This window comes from Thermobia domestica, chromosome 5 (assembly GCF_964235325.1).
Source record: "Thermobia domestica chromosome 5, izTheDome1.hap1.1, whole genome shotgun sequence".
Taxonomy (NCBI): Eukaryota; Metazoa; Arthropoda; class Insecta; order Zygentoma; family Lepismatidae; genus Thermobia; species Thermobia domestica.
Window position 1 is genome coordinate 89,992,682 of NC_137458.1, and position 21,202 is coordinate 90,013,883.

Sequence of the window (21,202 nt, forward strand, 5' to 3'; positions counted from 1 at the left end):
AAAAATATAAGGACTTGTACCCGTTCCCTCTTATCAAACCCTGTGAAACATAGCATTCGTTAATACTGACCATCGTGGTAAACGAAGCCACATATTGAGGTACTATTTCCACCCCCTGAGCAGACTATGTGCAACGAGTAGGTCGTAAAAGACCATGACCTATTTTTCATCCCACCCACTTCCGGTTCTGATTAAACACACACACACACACACACACACACACTTCGTTGTATATGCTAAATCCGATTTAGTAGAAATAACACACATGCGCAGAAATATTTACATAACTGATTCGATATGCCCTTTGAACCGATTTGGATGAAAGTCGGCATATGGGGATTTTCGACAATGCTGATTACGAATACCACACATATTTTTACGTGGGTCTTATAGTTTATGTGGGATACGCCCTTTGTATGACACTTAAAACCCAATCACTCGTAAACGAAGCAAAATATTAAGGTGCTGTTTCCAAATCTAGTAATTGGTCACCAACCACTAAAGTTCAAAAATAATGACCATTGAGGTCAAAGGTCAAAATTCTTAAAACCTTATAACTCGAAAACGGCGCCACATATTGAGATGGTGTTTCCACATTTAATACTTGGTCATCAACCACTGCAAGTTCCAAAATAATGACCATCGAGGTTAAAGGTCAAAATGCTTAAAACCTAATAACTCGATAACGGAGCCAAATATTGGGATGGTGTTTCCACATTTAGTAATTGGTCGCCAGCCACTGGAAGTTCCAAAATAATGACCATTGTGGTAAAAGGTCAAAATACTTAAAAACTAATAACACAAAAACGGAACCAAATATTGAGAAGCTGTTTCCACATTTAGTAATAGTTCATGAACTACTACAAGTTCCAAAAATAATAACCATCGTCAAGATACTTAAAACCTAATAACTCGAAAACGGAGCCAATATTGAGGTGCTGTATCAACATTTAGTAAGAGTTCATCAACTACTACACGTTCCAAAAATAATAACCATTGAGGTCAAAGGTCAAAATACTTAAAACCTAATAACTTGAAAACGGAGCCAAATATTGAGGAGCTGTTTCCACATTTAGTAATAATTCATCAACTACTACAAGTTCCAAAAATAATGACCATCGAGGTCAAAAGGTCAAACTCGTAAATGAAGCCACATACGCAGCGAACTCTGGTTTTCATGAACATATTCAACACAACGTATATTCAAAGAAGTAATCAATCATCGGTGCGATTATGAGAAACACTTAAAAATCACACCCCTCGAATTTTGACAAAGTCCAGAAATACTTAAATTTCTAAAAAATCAATATTTCAGCCATTTTTAAGGGCAGCGAACTCTGGTTTCTCATTTAGTAACAGATCATCAATTATGTACGAAAATGTTGACTGTTGCGGTCAAAAAGTCAAATAACTCGTAACAGAGCAACGGATAAATTTGTGTGATCTATTCAATTTTGTACCAATCAGAAAAAAGTGAAGAAGGATTAAATTTGAGTGGTTTATTTAATTTTGTATTAATGAGAAAGAAATCAAAAAAACACAATTTTAAATAGCTCAGAATTTCTGTACCTTTTTGGGCTATTCAAATTAACGCAAAATTTAATTTGGATGGAGTATTTATTTTTGTACTAACGAGAAAGAGAGGAAAGATATGCCATTCTAGCTGAGAATTTTAAATCATCTTGTGCTATTTAAACAGACGAAAGGATAAACTTGAATGACCTACTCAATTTTGTACCAACGAGAAATGCCATTTTATCTAGCTCAGAATTTTATATCATTTTGTACTACTCAAATAAACAGAAAAAGGAAGAACGATCATTTTAACTAACTCAGACTTTTATACCATTTGGTACTACTCCAATAAACGAAGGAACAGAATGTTTAGTTTTGTACCAACTAGAAAAAATGAAGTGAAGAACGAAAAAAAATTAGGTGGATTATTTTCTTTTGTACCAACTGGAAAAGAGAAGAAGAGCTACTTTAAATAACTCATTATGTACTGTTTAAAGAAACGAAACTTGACTATTTTAACTAGCTCAGAATTTATGTAACTTTTGAAGTACAGGAATGTTCTATTTTTGTAACAATCAGAAGAAACGAAGAAGAGTCATTTTAATAAGTTCATAATTTCTGTAACGAAAGAATAATTTCGATGTTCTACTTTTTATACCAAGGAGAAAAATGAACTAGTTTAATATTTTATATCATCTTGCAGTATTTAAATATACGAAAGAATAAATTTAAGTGACCTATTCAGTTTTGTACCAATGAGAAATGCCATTTTAACTGGCTCAGAATTGTATGCCTTTGGTAATATTTAAACAAACGGAGGGATAAATTTGAGTGATCTTAAAAGACGATGAGGGCTATTTTATATAAATTTACTACTCAAATTAACAATGGAATATTTAGTTTTGGAAACCGAGAAAACAAAGAGATACCAATTTAACAAACTAAAAATATTTTACGATTTTGGAGTATTCAAATAAACAAAGAACTTATAATTTGTGTCCACTCCAAAAAGGACCATTATAACTAACTCAAAATCAACTAAACGAGGTAATGCATTTGCGTGAGCTATTTAATTTTGTAACAACCAGAGAAAAACCGAAGCTGAACATTTTAGACCATTTTGTATTTTTTCAACAAACAATTAATAAATTTATATTAACCAGAAAAAAGCAAGAAAAGGACCATTTTAACTAGCTCCGAATTTTATTTCATTTTAAATAGTCTAATAAACGAAGACATAAATATGAGTGAGCTATTTAATTTTGTACCAAGCAGAGAAAAAACCGAAGGACCCCAATTTTAACTACTTCAAAATTTCTATACAGTTTTGGACTACCCAAATAAACGAAAGAATACATTTGGATAATCTATTTTATTCTTGTGCCAATCAGAAGAAAATCTAAGAAGGGCAATTTTACACATTTTGTACCATTAAAAACTGAGGATAACTTGAGTAGTCTAAGAACCATTTTAAGTAGCTCAGCTTTTTCATACCTAATGTTGCCATGCCTATAAGGAAGGGAATAAATAAATATGGGTGTCCTAACCATTTATATCAGGCTTTGATTTTTATGCCTTTTTTGTAATATTTGTACTACACAAAAAAGCTACACAAATAAACAATGGAATAAATTTGTAATAACCACGAATAGCGAAGAAATACCATTTTAACTGACTCAGCTTGATATACCATTTGAGTGGCCTTTTGAATTTTGTACCAACGAGAAATCTTATTTCCAGGCCATGTTTTACTATTTCTACTAACCAGACTCAAAATTTTATATCATTTTGTAATACTCGAATGGACGAAGGAATAAATTTGTGACCTATTTACTTTTCTAGCAATACAATTACCTAACATTTGTATTGCTAGTATAGTGAGGTTCCTAAGGCACTGCCTATTGCTCGATAATTCAATTATATTTGCTTAATGGAATTACTTTTATAAACTTTCTTTCCTCGTCTAATGTAAATTATATGAACCTTATTAAGTCCAAAAAACAATATATATTTTTGCATTTATGTATTTATTATAATGGAATATAAGGTTATGGAGTATCTTTGGAAAATAATAGACCATACATCATGACGTTATATTAACGAATTGTTTCTTGGAAAAGATTTGTTTTGTATTGCCTTGAAACATTATTAAACGGGGAATTCAAATAAAATATTATTTGATTGTAATATAAGACGGAGAATGCATAGAATGCTTTTATTGTAGGTATATAAATAGATGTATCACACTTGAAAAAATTATTTATTTGATTTGTTTCTGTTGAAGAGCAGAAAAAATTACTAGCACGGAGATTGTTTATGTTTCACCTAGAGAAAAAGAAATTCGGCGTGAAAACGAAAAACGTAACTGTGAATTCACCCGTCTGACCCCAATTTGCAGGATGAATAACTTGATAAAGTGAGAATCATATATCCATCTCAAGAAATAGAAGAAGTGTATTATTTTACACGCTATAATAGATATAATGATGAAATACTCCCAGAAAGTGATGATGACAGTGTTTCAAATATTAACTGTTTTGAAGTGGAAGCTAATGAGTGCGAGTGTACTAGTGAACGTATTAGTGATACATGTGTTATACAATTATTTAAAGAGTACACACCAAATTCAGTATTATTATGTGAAGCATGTTCTGAACATAATGAAAATGAAAGAGATCACAAATGTTTGCTGCAGTATGATTACGAATTGTTACAAAAGGTGTGGACGATCTTAATTAAACGTGAAATGAGAGAGAAAATCTATAAAATTTATTTAAAGAAGCATTTTAAAGGTTGTAATATTAAGAACACTTATACTTTGGAGAAAAAAAATAATCTGGTATATGAATACAGTACAGAGATTGTTATATAAAAGAAATAGTAGAAATGTTTTTAGAGAAAGATAAACAATTATTTAATTCAATAAATGAACACTGAGACATTGTAGTATATGCATATGATTGTGTATGAATAGGTGAAAATATTAGAGCTAAATACTTTGATGTAAGTTGAGAAATTACAAAGGGTTACAGGGAATTGAACTCTTAACTATATTATTTTATAAATGGATCAATTTGTAGTATTGTAATATTAAGAACTTAATAGATTCCAAACATTTTACTAGCACATGTAAATTATAGTTAGAGCTAAAATACTGAATTGTCAGTGAGAGTAATGTATTGTTTTCTTTAAAAGAAATAAATAAACTGATTTGGATGACACAAAAATATACAAAATGTCGCACCACAACTAAATGAACCACCCGTTTTTTAATCCTTCACAAAGGTATAAAATTCTAATATGCTAGTTAATATGTATCATTTTTACTTTTCTCCTGATTGTTACAAAAATGAAATAGACCACCCAAATTTATTACAGTAATACAAAATGGTAAAAAAATACCGAGCTTGTTATAATGGGCCTTCTTCCCTTTTTTGCGGTTGGTACAAAACTAAAAGGGGCTTTTTCTGCTTGCTATAAAAGTGAATAGGTTTATTCCTTCGTTTATTTGATTAGTACAAAAGGATATAAAATTATCCTTCTTCGTCCCTTCGTTTATTTGAATAGAAAAATGGTATAGAAATTCTCAGCTTATTCCTTCATTGTTTTGAGTAGCAGAATATGGTCTTTCTTTGTTTTTCTCTGGTTGGTACAAAACGTAGAACATCAAAATTTATTCCTTCGTTTATTTGAGTAGTACAAAATGTACATAAATACTGAACTCTTTAAAAATAGTCCTTCTCCGATTTTTTTATTGCTAATACAAAAGTAAAGAAGCAAACAAAATTTATTCATTCTTCAATTTTTTCTACTTGGTACAAAATTGAATAGGTCACTCAAATATAACCTTTCGTTTATTTTAATAGCACAAAAAGGTACAAATTGCTGAGCTATTTATCATTGACCTTATTTGCTTAAGCCACTCAAATTTATTCTTTCGTTTGTTTGAGTTAGTTACAATGGTACTGAAATATTGAGCTAGTTAAAAATGGACAAAACTAAATAGGCCACCCAAATTTATTCCTTCGCTTATTTGATTAGTACAAAATGCTAGTTCTTTCCTTTTTGTGCTTGCTAAAAAAGTGAATAGGTCACACAAATTTATTCATTCGTCCATTTGAGTATTACAAAAGATATAAAATTTTGAGTCTGGTTAGTAGAAATAGTAAAACATGACCTGTAAATGAGATTTCTTGTTGGTACAAAATTCAATAGGCCACTCAAATGGTATATCAAGCTGTGTCAGTTAAAATGATATTTCTTCGCTTTTTGTAGTTATTACAAATTTATTCCTTTGTTTATTTGTGTAGCTTTTTTTCTGTTTGGTACAAATATTACAAAAAAGGCATAACAATCTAAGCTTGATATAAATGATTAGGACACCCATATTTATTTATTCCTTTCCTTATAGGCATGGTAACATTAGGTATGAAAAAGCTGAGCTACTTAAAATGGTTCTTAGACTATTTAAGTTATCTTGTTTTTAATGGTACAAAAAGTGTAAAATTGCCCTTCTTTGATTTTCTTGTGATTGGCACAAAAATAAAATATATTATCCAAATGTATTCTTTCGTTTATTTGGGTAGTACAAAATTCTACAGAAATGTTGAACTAGTTAAAGCGGGCCTTCTTCGCTATTTTCTGATTGATACAAAAATAGAACATTCCAGTAGTTCAAAAGTTACATAAATTCTGAGCTAGTTAAACTAGGCAATTTTCTTTTCTTTAAACAGTACATAATGAAGTAGTTCTTCTTCTCTTTTCCAGTTGGTACAAAAGAAAATAATCCACCTAATTTTTTTTTCATTCTTTACTTCATTTTTATAGTTGGTACAAAACTAAATATTCTATTCCTTCTTCTGTTGGAGTAGTACAAAATGGTATAAAAGTCTAAGTTACTTAAAATGATCGTTCTTTGGTTTCTTGTTTATTTGAGGATTACAAAATAATATAAAATTCTGAGCTAGATAAAATGGCATTTCTCGTTGGTACAAAATTGAGTAGGTCATTCAAGTTTATCCTTTCGTCTGTTTAAATAGCACAAGATGATTTAAAATTCTCAGCTAGAATGGCATATCTTTCCTCTCTTTCTCGTTTGTACAAAAATAAATACTCCATCCAAATTAAATTTTGCGTTAATTTGAATAGCCCAAAAAGGTACAGAAATTCTGAGCTATTTAAAATTGTGTTTCTTTGATTTCTTTCTCATTAGTACAAAAGCAAATAAACCACTCAAATTTATTCCTTCTTCACTTTTTTTCTGCTTCGTACAAAATTGAATAGATCACACAAATTTATGCTCTGTTGCTCTGTTACGAGTTATTTGACCTTTGACCTCAATAGTCAATATTTATACAATACATGTAGTTGATGATCTGTTACTAAATGAGGAACCAGAGTTCGCTCCAGTTAAAAATAGCTGAAATAATTTTTTAAAAATGTAAGTATTCCTGGACTTTGTCAAAGTTAGAAGCGGGTGATTTCGATGTTTTCCTCATAACCGCACCCAGGATTGATTTCGAAATATACGCTGTGTTGAATATGTTCATGAAAACCAGAGTACGCTGCATATATGGCTTCGTTTACAAGTTTGACTTTTGGACCTCGATAGTCATTATTTTTGGAACTTGTAGTAGTTGACGAACTAATACTAAATGTGGAAACAGCTCCACAATATTTGGCTCCGTTTTTGAGTTATTAGGTTATAAGTATTTTGACCTCTGACCTCGATGGTTGTTATTTTTGGAACTTGTAGTAGTTTATGAACTATTACTAAATGTGGAAACAGCACCTCAATATTTGGCTCCGTTTTTGAGTTATTAGGTTATAAGTATTTTGACCTCTGACCTCGATGGTTGTTATTTTTGGAACTTGTAGTAGTTGGTGAAGTATTACTAAATGTGGAAACAGCACCTCAATATTTGGCTCCGTTTTCGAGTTATTAGGTTTTACATATTTTGACCTTTGACCTCGATGGTTATTATTTCTGGAACTTGTAGTAGTTGATGAACTATTACTTAATGTGGAAACAGCACCTCAATATTTGGCTCCGTTTTTGAGTTATTAGGTTTTAAGTATTTTGACCTTTGACCTCAATGGTCATTATTTTGGAACTTGCAGTGTTTGATGACCAGTTACTATATGTGGAAACACCATCTCAATATGTGGCGCCGTTTTCGAGTTATAAGGTTTTAAGTATTTTGACCTTTGACCTCGAAGGTCATTATTTTGGAACTTGTAGTGGTTGATGAGCAATTAGTAGATTTTGAAACAGCACCTTAATATGTTGCTTCGTTTACTAGTATTTGGGTTTTAAGTGACATACAAAGGGCGTATCCCACATAAACTATAAGACCCAGGAAAAAATAAATATGATATTCGCAATTAGTATGGTCGAAAACCCCCATATGCCGAGTTTCATCCAAATCAAAGGGCGCATCGAATCGGTTATGTAAATGTTTCTGCGCATGCGTGTTATTTCTACTAAATCGGATTTGGCATACGCAACCAAGTGTGTGTGTGTGTGTGTGTGTTTAATCAGAACCTGAAGTTGGTGGGATGAAAAATGCTCAAACAGGGGTTGAAAAATGAACCATACTCTTTTATTAGCCGTCCTATGTTCAAATAGGGGTGGAACGAATCTTATGTATTCTCCGCTCTGCTATGTGTTCGTAGTCTCGTTGTAATTTCTGCTATGTTAAAATAAGGGTTGGAAAATATGCTCATGAAAGGGAACGAGTACACCCCTTAAAGATTATCTGCTCTACTATGTGTTCGTAGTCTCCACTGCAATGTTAAAATAGGGGGCTGATAAAAAGCCATGTTCTTTTATTAGCTCTGCTATGTTATATGTGCTATGTTAAATAGGTGGATGGAGAATGTGTTATCGATCTGCTATATTAAAAGTGCTCATAAAAGGGAACGAATATATCCCTTAAAGGTTATCTGCTCTACCATATTTTCGTAGTTTCCACTTGATAATAAGTCATGCTCTGCTGTGTTATCGATCTGCTATGTTAAAAGTGCTGATAAAAGGGAATGAGTACTCCCCTGCTATGTTATATAGTCTTATGTAATATGTGCTATGTTAAACAGGTGGATGGAGAAAGTGTTATCTGCTCTTCTATGTTATGCAGTTTCTGTGTAATTTCTGCTATGTTAAAAGTGCTCATAAAAGGGAACGAATCTTATGTATTATCTGCTATGGTATGTGGCCTTTTCGAAAACCCCCATATCCCTAGGTGCGCACTACGTGAATCCAGTGGGCGGGGTTCGGCACCAGCTAATCAACGCGGCATGACCCGAGGTGCGCAGTAGATACTCCTAAAATGATGGTCGTAAAGGACCGTGGTTGGACGGTTCATGGTTGGCGGGGCCGGGGGCGTCGCCGTGGGCGTGACCGTAGGCGTGACCAGGGTCTGGCGCCAGCCAATCAGCGTCAAGGGTTTGCGCATGCGCAGTAGGAAAAAAAACAGCCCCAAGTGACCCCTACCTAGTTATGTGCTTGCCACTATACCACAGAGGCAAGTTATGAAACCAGCGATTTTTATTAGTTCTACTAGAAATGCTCGGGATATGCACTTGTAATATATTAAGTGACTTATTCGAGAGAGGCAAAGCTCTTTACATTGAATCATTTTCCTTGTTTTGTTTTTATTGCATTTGTTCATTGTATTTTACTCACAGTGCATGAAATAGAAATTGCATTTTTTGCTACAGTAACCAGAAATACTATTTTAACTGATCACAAAACAGAAATCTGTTTCTGAAGTATTATATGATCATGTCGGTAATATATGATCATACCGAGCTAATTTGTGGCTAAGCGGTCAGCGTACGCATCTTTGACGTAAGAGACCAGGTTCGATTCCCGATGTGACCTCATGTCGTTCTGATTCCACACTAATCAGTGGGAATACGTCTTATATAGCCTCTCTGCCGAAAGGGACGCTAACCTCAAAAACATCTCAACATTATTTTATACCATCAATAGAAGCAAGGGGTTGACGATACTATCCTGTTTAAAACGTGTTCTTATTTCTCTGGCACACATTACAAAGCATTGGAGTATTTGCGACATTAATTACAAAAGCTTTAAGAAAACGAAGCTTTATGAAGATTAAATCACTTCAAGCGTTAATATCGCTTTATAACAATCCTAATTATGAATTACAAAAACTTTTTACGTTGTAATTAAAAATACAAGGATATACTTTCTTTATCTTTCTTACATGATCTCTCTCTCTCTAGAAATACACCTGTATATTGCAATAGTTATCAGTAACATGAATAATTTTCATTTTGGACTTGTGGTTTAAGGTTAGTATTCAAATCAGAAATTTGTTTCCATGATAACAATCATAAATCTGTTCCTCATTTTAAAGTGTTTGTATATAAATGATGAAAGAGTGAATAAATGTGACAGCTTTGAAACGTGATAATTCATCTGATTTTGTTTTTTCAAGAACTTCAAAACAGAACTTTATATTTAAAGACATGTTTCCATATATTGCTAAAATCTTTACTAGAGACAGATTCGTACTGCCGTCCTTCCAATGCTGCATCTAGAAGGTAGAAACTGGGGGGCAAGCAAATACCCAGACAATGATAGGTGTATATATAAACTTTCAAGAAATATAAATAATAGCTTACATTATTTCGTCACTGAAAAACCCGAGAGGGACTAGGCACCCCGGTTGAGGCCTTGATCCGCCACTGCGCCCTTCGATGCTAGAATTTCAAGAACACTACTTAACACGCTTGACCATCGAAAGAACTTATGAAAGAATACGTTGTAATATTGTTAATATATAGCTCCAAGCGCAGGTTCACATTTGAAGATTTAAATAGTTGTTTTCTCCCTATTTCAGTATTTTCAAGGGACGATATTTATTTATTTTGCATATTGGAACTGTGCATGAAGTGTGAATTGCAGAATTCAACGAAAAATACGTATTTGTCTGTTCAGTTCATGTTTCTGTTCAATAACTTGGCATGTTTGTGAGTGTTGCTAATACCCGTGCACTGCATCGAGTCATTTTTCCTCTAATTTCCCCCGAATGTTCTTCGCGTAATTAATTGAAAGACTAAGATTTCAAAAGAATAAAGGTCTTTGGGACTTATATTTTTGTTATTTTGTTTTATTTTTCTCCAAAATAATAAATAATTGTTCATTACTACACTGCTTTCTTAAGGAAAAAAGAGATAATATATTAAGAAAACTGAAAGGAGAAATGAAGCTACAATTCTCTGAGTGTCTAAGTGGTTGCCTACCTTTAAGGGCAGAATTTTGAAACCACTATATCTCCGTTGGTTATTAATCGATTTTCAAAATTCAAACGGCAATCAATAGTGAAATAAAATTTCTATATTCTGAATGCCTTGTAGGTTGCATAAGGATATTATTACAAAATCTCAAATAAATCTCTTATTTATACATAAATCTTTAAAATTCAAATGGTATTGCGTTCTGTATGTTTAAACATCTTAGTTTTATAGCTTTATAACCATAAAACTCTTAAAATCAATTAACTATAATTTAAAACATACCTAAAATTACAAGTTTGGATACTGGTAATGGAATCTTCTGCTAACTTCGTTCTCTATGGGAAACAATGATTTTTCAAACTCAGTCCATTGGTCATAGTTTAAACTGATTAGACAGCCGTTAATATCAAAAACTACTTCCGTTTCGGTTTGTACATTTCTCACAATTACATTGAAATTATCAGTAAGAACAAATTTCTTTTTGGAATCCATACTAACCACTCCATTTTTTACTTTAGAAAAATTTTTTAAATTTTTTTTGTTACTCCTTATATTTATTTTTCAAGAACAGCTGGTGTATTTTATAACCGTTAGAAAGATATTTCATTCCATCATACCTCATCAACAGTTTCTTAGTTTTCATCTCTTTTAAAGTTGATCAGTATCTTCATTATAACTCTGAGGCTTTAAGGTTTTGTATTTCTCATTTAGATGTACTAATACCCTTTCTCCAGTGTATTTTGTTTGTATCAATTTCCATGAGGTTACTTCGTATGATTTTCCTTCCTGCAGATCTTGCAATTTAACAAGCTTTAAAATGTTAATATTGTTTTTCTTGTTTAATTGTGAGGCCATTTCTAATTTATTGTGTAAAACTTTGAAAAATTTGTTCATTTTTTTAGTGATCTTATCTCGTTATATATATAGTTAATTCTATCAACAATGTATTTTATATGTTCGTCTGTTAATTCTCCATTCATTACTTTAATAACATTAAACCATTCCTTAAACATAACAATTTGAGTAACCATATTTTTAAAATACTCTTTCTTCGAAGGTATATTAAATCGTGTTGATAAACCAGTGATAACGGCAGAAGCAGATGCAAATGCTGTTGTAATAATTGAATAGACTGTAACAGGAATAAATATATTGATAAACCCCGTTGGAGCAGAAAGTAGTATCGAAAATGCAATAAGTGTAACATAAATACATTTAATCCCTTAAATTTCCTCTTATTTTTCGCTAGTAAGTTTTTAAGTGTTAATATTGTATCCTCTATTAATGCAATTAGATTCTCTTGTGGAATGTTATCTGGTATATAAATTTTATTAAATAAGTTTTTATGATCATTTTTAAATTATCGGTTTCATTAAATAAACAAAGTGGAACGATTCGTTCCTATTAAACACAATCATCATTTATCTTACCTTAAACACAAGTGGAACGATTCGTTCCTATTAAACAAATTATTTTAGTCATCTAGATTAAACACAAGTGGAACGATTCGTTCCTATTAAACACAATCATCATTTATCTTAGCTTAAACACAAGTGGAACGATTCGTTCCTATTAAACAAATTATTCTAGACATCTAGCTTAAACACAAGTGGAGCGATTCTTTCCTATTAAACACAATCATCATTTATCTTAGCTTAAATACAAGTGGAACGATTCGTTCCTATTAAACAAATTATTCTAGTCATCTAGCTTAAACACAAGTGGAATGATTCGCTCCCTTTATACGGTTTGGATCACAATCTGTTTATATTCATGGTCTATATATAAGTTTTTATGATAATTACCAAAAAGCACTTTACAAACTAAAAAAACATCTAATCGAATTTAAATTTTCTCGATTATTTTTTCTTTTTGAACATCATATTAAAGGTTTTTCTTACCAATCATTACAACATAGCAAAACATTTTATCTGATACATCGCTTTCTAAATTAACAGTTAATTTCAAATTCGTTCTATCATTTACAGTTACTGATTTATGCTTGCTCGTGTTAATCACAAATATTGGTCTATATTCTAAAACCTCTTTAGGATAATGAAACATCTCAGTGTTTCCAATTGTAACTCTCTTGTATATCGTATACATTTCGTAAGCTGTGAGATATTTATGCTTTTCAAAATCTAAGTTCAAAGATTCTAAAGGAAAAGACTCATTTCTAGAATTACAAAATTGGATATTCTGTACTTTACAATGATCAAAATAGCTTTAATCTCTTTCTTGATTATCATTCCTATCGGTTTGGAAAAATGCAATCACAACATTAGGCATATCAAATTCACTTGAGTTGAATTGTGTGGTTAGATCAAATTCCAAATATTTACCTGTAACTGATTTTTGTAAACATTGATATGTTTTGAAGGTAATAGGAATCTTACCTTCTTCTAACATGTTAGTTCTTAGCAAGGTAGCATAGTTAGGTTAATAATTAACAATAGGCATTTTAACTCCACATTTATAATCTTAACTTTACCTGGATGTGGTTGATCATTCTCATACGTTCCATCCGGCTTTTTAGTTTTCCAAATAGCAAATGCATTATCATCAGAACCACTTCTTTTAAATGTATATTTCAATTCTCCTTTCCACATAATATCTTGATAATCAGAACAAAATCCTGGTAAAAGTCTTAGTAAAAATGCTAATTCTTCATCTGTTCTTCGCCATGTAATTCCTTCCCATCCACATTGATCATAATGATTTGCTTCTGGTTTTGAAATTGTACATGTGTTTACAGCTGTCGAAGTTAAACCAGGATAATCTACAATGTCCAATATCTGTCCATGCTTACTAACTTGTATTTGAGAAAACAGATGTGGGAAGAAGTTATCAACAAGTCTAATATTTTGACCAGCAGTATATTCTCCATTAAAATCTCTACCTCTAATTTCGAAAGATACATAAATATTGGCATAATAACGATGAACGAACCCATCACCAACATCTATATCAAACTCAATAGATCTGTTCGGCTTATTTAAATTTTCGATTGTCTTTTGATTAGGTTTAAAAGATTGTAATTCATGTGACTCTATTTTATCCATATTTATTATAAAGAATAAATATTGTTATCGTTTTATGAATTCAACCCATAAAACCAACTTAAATATAACTTCTTCAAATATCCTTATTTCTATTCACCTGACTAATGATTTCTGAAAAACTATATTCATCTGTAAACATTTTTAATAGTGCAATACATAAATGGCCACAGATTACCTCGTTAAAATGTTGTATGCCATTGCTACTGTACTCTATATTATGACGAAGGTATTTAACGAGTGTCTTTGGTGGATTACCTCCGAATAAATCAAACATACTTTCTATATACTTCTTTCCAATAACAAATCCAATGATTTCCTATATTTTTAGACGTATCAAAGTTAACAATACCACACTCATTCTTCTTTGGTTGTTTAGGTAGTTCATTACTCATAAACACACCCCTAAAGCTTTTTTATCGTAAGCAGTTTAACAAGATGAATTAGATCTATGATACTTAAGGCTTTGATTTCTTTTTCTTTACTGTTTTGGGCTTTAAGTTTTTTGGAAGCTTACCACGTTGTTTCTCTTCCATTGCTTAGCTACGTCTCTTTTGTTCGTCTAATTCTGCTTTATTCTTTTTCACATCTTCTACCGTTTTGACTACAGTAGCAACTCCAGCAGTAACAGAACCAAGAGCAACTATTAAAGCTAGAATGGTTCGAATAGTAAATATAAAACCTCCATAGTGAACTTTATTATCATTTGCGCTTATTTCTTTGTTTATTTTCTTACCTTGAAGTAAAGAAAGAGTTAAATGCACTTTTGTACCTTCTTTCATCTTTTTAGCTTTATCATTTATCTGTTTCTTAGCTAAAATGTGAGCAATATTTAACTGTTTAAGTTCCTCGTTAGGAATTGTAAATGTAAAACTATTTAACTTCATACTTATATTTATTATAAAACTTTTATGGAAAAAACATAAAAATTAAACAAAAATACTTATAAACCTAAACCAAATCTTACTTTCGTATTCATAGCTAAAGCAGTTCCTAAAGCTGGTAACCTTCTGTTATCAAGCTTGCATCTTTAGCAAAAGCTCTTTCCCATGCTTTATTTTCTAATTCTTTGTCTGCAATATGTCTAGAAGCTGTATCTTTATTATAACTGTAGTAAATATCATGTTCTCTACACGCTTCATCTAAAGGATTAATACCTTTATCTCCTCTTACTAACCTTTCTTGTAGCTTAGTTCTCGGACCACAGTACGAAAATCCAGGAATATGCACCTCGAATGGTAGTTTATTAATCAAATCATTTAGTATTCTTTTCCATACTTCTCACTGTTCCAAAATTTTGATGGTAACGTATTCAATATCATTATCAATTAACCTATGCCCTTTGGATCACTACGAATAAATTGTGTGAGTTTAGAATTAATCATATCCATTATGCCAACTTTCTCATTGTAAAAGTTCTAGTTTTCAAATTTTTCTTCTCCATCTATAACTATCAATCTATCAACTAATTTTCTCACATAATCCATCCATACATATTCTTAAGGTAATTCGTTGTATATTTTTATTCCTTCTCCAGACTTTGGTGTTTTCTTTCTTGGTGGTGTTGGTTTTATTTATCTTTCCCAAATAGGTTTCATAATTTTTTGTATTTTTCACTTCTACTAGATTCGTTGTTTTCTTGTATTTTGATCTTTGTTATGAAATACTACATTAGAATCAATAACTATTTGTGTATATTTTTCTAGATCATCTTCATTAGTGTTTTGGATTATGTTTTGTTAGTGATTCCCATAAACCTTCTGTTCCTGTATAATGTCGATTATTAATAACTAGATCATCACCATGAATTTTAACTTCCGTATCGCCAATCATATGTACGATTTTTCCATCTTCATCATATGGTTGAATTCCAAAACTTTTATCATCTCTAGTTGCATAATTTCTCGAAGCAATCTTACCAATATGGGTAGTTGCTAAAGATTCTATTCCTTCTACTTTATACTTAATTTGTTTTTTCATGTTTGATTTCTTCTGTTATAAGCGTATCACTTTCACTTATTGAACTCTCATACATAGGAGGAGTTACTAATAAGCTTGAATCTATTTTCGCGCTTTTATTTACAACTGGAACTAACTCTTGAATTAAATTTTTATTTTCTTTTGCTACTTTTGATATATTTTGCCCTAAACCTTCAATTGCATCTATAATGACATATCTGATCCAACAAATTCATCATATATGGGTTTTAAATTTCTGTTATGCTGTCTAAAGATGCAAGAAAATTTAAATTATCTCTTATTAGCTGTTTTGGTACTTTAGAATATGTTTGCCCGAGATAAAAACAGTTCAAAACCCTTATGACGACCTCGAGTAAAATATTCTCTAACATGGTTTTGTTGTTCTAAAATGAAATCATCAAACACTACCACAGAATCATTCTCACATTCATCTAATGGAATAATCTCTTCGTTGTTTCCTCTTACTACTGCTATTGCGTCTTTAATATTACATTCTATATCTCGAAAAAGTTGTATGAGCTGTTGGTATTTAGGTTGATGTAGGCTTTTAGAATACATATAAACCTATACATATTTTAACCATTCAGGTGCTAACAAAAATATCAATCATTAGCGTTGTTTTTCCGCATCCACTAGGCCCAACTATTAGACATCTTATATCATCAGGTAACAACACACCGTTCCTCCTTTTCTTTGTGGCTTTTTCTGTTAACCTTACTTTAATATCCCAATTATTCATTCTATTATTTATTATATAATAAATGAAATTATTTAATTTAAATGGTTATTCATCTGTATTAAACATGTATTTACATTATCCATTTGAAAACAAATTAGAAATAGCTATTGCAGCAATTTACACAACATACGTAACTCCAAACATTACAGAAAGAAATAATAAATTAACATTTTGTAGTAACATTCATCCTACTCTTACAAAACAACTCATAGTTCAACCTGGTCAATATAATTTAAAAGAATTAGAAGAATATATTAAATCAAATCTTCCATACGGCGTTAATGCTTTTACAAATATTAAATCTACTGAGGAGAGAGAGGAAAATTGAGTTAAAATATTTAGCGAACATTGTAACATAATTTTAGATACCATTAATACCGTATTAGGTTTTAGTGAGAAAAACTTGACCGAAAACTTAGACCATGTTGGAGATAAGGTGCCAATGTTTCACCCATTCGATACTATAAATATTCACTGTGATTTAGCAGAAGGTATGATTATAAAACATAATGATACAGCTCATAACGAAACAGATTTAATTGCGACGTTATAACAAGTGCAGAATTTAGAGAACCAATTATATACGAGCCTAGAGAAAATATATTTTCCCAATACATCACAACAAATTTAATAATTTCAAAGTTTCAATTCGAGATGAGAATGGTGATTGATTGGTTTTGGTGGAGCTCGTATAACTCTTCTTCTCGCTGTTAAATAGATATAAATTTTGTATAAAAAATATGTATATATTTGGTAATGTTAAAAGTAGGAAGAATGATATCATTTGCGAAGAGCTCAGACACCTTAGTGATCTAGATAAGATTTTACATCAAATAATATCACATGGATTGTTTTTTTTTTTTAAAAAAAAGACTTGTTAATGTAGCTGATGCTATTGACCAACAAGATGTAGTAACTTTTCGTCAGCTTGAGTCAATAAATAGTGAATTAGAAAGTGATAGAGACAAATTTGAGGATGTATTAAAATCATTACAAAACACATACATAAAGATAGATGATATTAACTCTTTTCAGAAAGAATATATGGAAGAAATCCAAAAGGCTAATAATAATGTAGTTCTTTTGTTTAGTGCAACGGTTCCTATATCAGAGTTCAATAAATACAAAGCAGAAATGTCATCACAGTTAGAGAATGTTGTTAGAAAGAGTGATACAGATAAATTTGTTACAAAAGAAGATTTCCAAAAATCAAACAAAGAAGCAAATAAGTTCATTATGAAGAAAGAAACTATAAATATTTTATGTCGATTGAGAACTAAGAATGTTAAAGACACAATCTTTAGAATATTTAATCTATTGAATGGTTATAAGTTTCTCTATAATGGGAAAATAATGTATATGTAATTAAGTTTGGATAAATACTATCTACATGTATTTTGCAACCATGCTTTAGTTCAAACTTTTCCTTTAGACGTTTAAAATGGGTATATAATTACGTTTCAAGCAGATAAAAAATCAGCTTTCGAAGAAGGACAATTACTATCTGTTATTATGTATGTAGAAAGAGAACTTAAATGATTTTCTATATGATAAATAAGATGTATTGTGTTAAGTGTAAGAAATCGACAGATACGAAGAAAATTACCATTAGAATAGAACAAACAAAGAATGGGAGATATATTGAGAAAGGTATTTGTTCTGTATGCGGTGTTACTAAATCTCAATTCGTTAGTATGAAAGATTGACTAGAAGAAGGTAAAGGTATTAGAGAAAACATTATAGAAGAAATTCACAAACCTTCCAGAAAGAATTGTCCTAGGTTAAGTGTTATTGTTAAAGGTATAGATGATTTATGGCAAGCAGATCTTGTAGAAATGGATAGCGGAGTATTAAAAGGTGTTTCCAAATTAAATAAAGGCTATAAGTATCTGCTAACGATTATAGATGTGTTTTCGAAATATGCGCTTGCTGTTCCTGTTAAAGATAAGAGCGGTAAGAATGTTACAGAAGCATTTGAATCCATATTAAGAACGAGAAAACCTAATAACTTACAAACTGATCAAGCAAAGTATTTTACAATAAAGAATTTAAGAAGTTGATGGGGGAAGGTAAGATTAATCATTACTCAACCTATAGTGGTAAGAAAGCTTCTGTTGTTCAGAGATATAATAGAACACTTAAACAAAACATGTGGAAGAAATTTACAACACAAAGAAATTATAAATGTATAGAGAGATTACCAACACTAGTTAGCGAATATAATAATCAAATTCATATAACAATTGGTTTAAAGCCTATAGAAGTTAATAAGAAAAATGAGCGAACAATATTGGATAAATTGTATAAGAAAGAATATAAGCGTGTTAAACCCAAATACAAATTAGACGATCATGTTCGTATAAGTAAATCGAAAGGATTATTTGAGAAAGGATATACACCTAATTGGTCAACAGAAGTATTTGTTATTTGCGAAGTTATTCCATCTAATCCACCTACGTATAGAATTAAATATTTAGAAGAGGATGTACAAGGCAGATTTACGAACCAGAACTATTAAAGACGAAACACAAAGATGAATACTTGGTGGAGAAGGTGTTGAGAAAGAAAGGTAACAAAGTATACGTTAAATGGCTAGGATTTGATGATTCACATAATAGTTGGATTGACAAAAGTAAGGTTGTGTTGTAATTATAAATGTTATATTTTATGGTCATTATTCCATAAAAGGCTAGTATATTATAATAACAAACTAAGTGAACCGAATTACTACTCTGAAAACTCATCTTACAGAGTAACGAAAAAACTTTATCCTTCTAATTCTAGGAACTTTATTAAAGCAACTTACGAAATAAAACTTGCAGATAGCGAGGTAAAATAAGTTAAAAAATATTTTCTAAACAATAAATATGGCTACTATGGATAGTTCTCTTAGTTTAAACGATATTTGTTACGAACAGATTGAAGACAATTATTGGTATGGTATTTTTTGTGATTTTAAATTGAATATAGATAAGAGTACAGGATATTTCAATGCTACTAAGTTCTGTCAAAATGGGGGAAAATAATTTAAACATTGGACAAGGTTAGATAAATCAAAAGATCTCCTACGATACCATAACAAGAAATTAGGTGGGCCAGATCTGCACCGCCAAAACTCAATTTACATAGTTGAGTCAAAAGGAACAAATAAACAAGATCTATTAGTATCAGGAACATATGTAAGAAAATAATTAATATTTAGTATCTCGTTTTGGATTTCAAATGAGTTTTATGATAATTGTTACAATATAATCGAAGATTACTTCACACAAGACTTTAAACAGATTCAAGAAGACCAAAAATAGTTGCAAATAAGAGTAGGGAAAATAGAACAAACAATGGAGAGATTGAGAATTCAAAACGAGGGCTTAAAAGAAATTACAGCACCATATGCAGACTATAATTCAAAAGATAATTGCCTAATCATATACAAGAAGAACAAACTTAATGATCCTTTCCCTTATTATGCTATCAGATGGCAAAAGAGAAGCCTATGTAAGCCTCTTAATGAAGCAGAAGAAAAATATCCGAATCGTGAGATAATATACGAAAAGTTTAGAGATCTTAACAGTATTAAGTTATTTAACCTAATGCAGCAAGAACTAGATATTCGTAAAGCTAAGGGTAATGAGTTTTGGACATCCCTATCATAAGAAGATTTGGTTAAAGAAATTGATGGTTTATATGATCGGTTAATATCTAATCCTATGTGAAAGCTTTAAATATAACTTTTATGATTATTATTCATAAAAGCTTCACATTAATCTACACTAAACTAATTCCAGTCTTCTTCTTCATAAAAAAACGTGCTATCAATATCAGGACTTTTAGGATATCTGGAATAAACTGAATTATAAAAATCAAGTTCTTCCGTAGAATATTTAATATCGTTGTTGTCGTTGTTGTTATGTATAACCGCTCTACACAAAGAACAAGTGTTATTATTTCCTAACCAGGTAAGCATACACTCAACACAGAACACATGTTCGCTTGTTGTTTTACACAATTGAGTTTTTGTTTCTTTGCATATTGGACATTCTTCTGAATTTTGTATTAAGTGTAAACCTGATGAAAGTAATATTAGTTTGATTCTAAGGGCATTGCTAACATGCTTATTTACTCTTAAGAATTGAACTATATTGATCTTGTCTTTGATCGCTATTAGAAAGTTTTCAGAGAACCTCCTATTCCAACAAGTATATACTATCTTGCTTAAATCTAAGCCTTTTCTTTCAAACTCGAGAATGAATTTTTCGCTTTTATCATCTAAACTAACTTTTGTCCAACATACTTTATTTTGGTATTTTCTCACATGTGTTTCATCTAGTTGTGGTGTAATAGCTTGCCAATCGATAAGATAATTAAATTCGCTCAAGCAGGTTGTAAGTTCTTTTCCTTCAATGTAACACCTTTTAGAAACTATATTCCAACGGAGGTTATCTTTAAAGGTTCTTAGGAACGCAAGTTTAAGCAAATTTGAATGATGAGAGATTATATCCCAATGTAAGTATTCTCTGAATTGTGTACAAAACTTAATAGCATGTTTTTCTGTATACTTTCTCCAGTTATTTTTTTCACTGAACGCAAGCCAATCAATCTCTTCACCAAACTCATTAAGAAAACCTTCACTCATTTGTCGAGC